Source organism: Cebus imitator, unplaced genomic scaffold, assembly GCF_001604975.1.
Source record: "Cebus imitator isolate Cc_AM_T3 unplaced genomic scaffold, Cebus_imitator-1.0 Scaffold41, whole genome shotgun sequence".
Lineage (NCBI taxonomy): Eukaryota > Metazoa > Chordata > Mammalia > Primates > Cebidae > Cebus > Cebus imitator.
The window spans coordinates 3,679,869-3,681,704 of record NW_016107356.1 but is presented as its reverse complement, the minus strand read 5'-3'; the positions used below and the strand labels follow the sequence as shown (position 1 = coordinate 3,681,704).

General features: G+C 50.8%; 1 protein-coding gene across 4 annotated transcripts in view; it reads left to right on the top strand.

The window, feature by feature from the left end:
* Window positions 1-643: 643 nt before the first annotated feature.
* The window catches only part of DNAJC28 (DnaJ heat shock protein family (Hsp40) member C28), a 3,838-nt gene continuing 2,645 nt past the window's right edge, over window positions 644-1,836 (top strand). Inside the window, exon 1 of one of the 4 annotated variants that reach the window (XM_017526155.2) lies at window positions 644-824. The gene's annotated coding sequence lies outside the window, so the exon portion shown is untranslated. Of the gene's footprint in view, window positions 1,367-1,836 lie in introns of all 4 variants that reach the window. The other 3 variants (XM_037737642.1, XM_017526153.2, XM_017526154.2) reach the window with 3 other exon arrangements.

The following is a 1,836-nucleotide window of genomic DNA, read 5'->3' as shown; positions in this document are numbered from 1 at the left end:
CAAAAAAAAAAAAAAAAAAGTCAATGAGAATATACATAAAGCACTTAGCACAGTGCCCTACTATTCCTATAGTTTACGACGTATTGCAACTCTCATTTTGCAGGTATCTTGCCTATGGTGCAAGCAGAAGAAACAAGATTTTCTTTTTCTTTTTCTTTTAAGTTATTCTCCTTTCCCCCGAGAAACAGGATTTTCAATCCAAATCTGAAAACTCCCAAGCCTCTGCCTTTTTCTTTTTATCCCTTTTCTTTTTCCTTTTTAAAAAACTTGCTTTCTGTACAGAGAGGGGAAATGCTCAGCACCCAAGTCAGTGGTTGAATTCGAAGCCAGAAGATCCCTATTTTGATTTTGTCCTGGGTCCCGTCGGCAGCCCCTCAACAGTACTTGGAGAATTCATAAAAGGGCAGGTTTGTGAGCCTCACGATTCTGCGCAGGTGGCCCCTTCTGTGACCCCCGAAGAAGCCTGCTCAGGTACCGTTCCGGGGAAACAGCCTTGCCTTCCCCTGCCCCCAAAAAGTTACCGTCGCCTTCCGAGCCACAGCTCCACACGCCACCAACTCGGTCTTTGCCTCATTTTCGACGCCCCCTAAGTCCCTCGCGAGAAGCGCAGGCGCACATCCCTCCTTCTGGCGAACTACATCTCCCACAATCCCAACCGGCCGAACCACCTCTGCTCCGGGCGCGGGCGGAGGTAGAGGCGGAGCTGGTCGTCCCCGGCCCGGACGAAGCCTCCCAAGGTGACCTGCCTGGGCCCTCCAGGGGAAAGTTCATTAGACCAGAGATTGTCCGTTCCCCTGGTAAGGCGGGTTGCCTGTCCCAATCAGGTACGATTCTGCCTTCTGTACCCCCGGGGCCCCTCAGTGTAAAGTAGCAGATGGTATTATCTCGGCGGAGACACCGGCGGGGGGCCGCGGTACAGACACCCGGCGTGACGGGCGGACCGTGCACGCATGCGCAGAGGCGCGGCATGAGGGCGGGAGCTGCGGAACCCCTACCCCTGGCCCGCGCAGGTGAGGAGGGGGCGGGGCAGGACCGGACCGACCTACCTCCTTGCCATGATAACCACCTTTGCAGCCAGCTCCCAAAGCCGTTGGTCCGATTGTCCAGAAAATAGGGGGTCTCAGGATCTCTGTTTTAGCGTTTATATATCCCACTTCCAATTAAGCCACTTCCAATATTTTTTGGCCGTTGTCAGTGTACGAATCTTCCTCCTCTTCGAGACCATGTTATTGCAGTAGCAGCAGACGTGTTGGGAGGCCTCACCGTTCATCGTAGTTTTCCTGGCCTCTGGCAGCTCCTCCCTAGCGAGCTATGGAGCTTAAAGTCTTTTGGACACTTGATTCTATTCAATCCAGTATCAGACCAGGTATGTACCTTGTCCATAAGTCTTCTTATGAGAAGACTCCTTGAGAGGGTGCAGACGCTGTGCAGTTTATAACCGACTGGAGGTATAGACAGTTAAGCAAGCCTCCTTTTTCTGTGCCCACCCCTACCTGCTTACTCTGGGATATATAAACAAGGTTGTTATGGCACTTGGCTAAATTGCTTAACCTTCCGGAGCTACATTTTCTCATTAAATGAGAAGATTGGATTAGATTACCTTTAAGAACTTTCCACTTGTAAAATATGTGGTTAGTGAGGAGTAGAATCCAGATTATATCACAATATGTTTTTTGTCGTTGTTCTTGTTTTGAGACAGAGTCTCTCTCTGTCGGCCAGGCAGGAGTGTAGTGGCGCGATCTCAGCTCACTGCAACCTCCACCTCCCGGGTTCAAGTGATTCTCTTGCCTCAGCCTCCTGAGTAGCTGGGACTGCAAGCAACCAGTTAATTTTTAT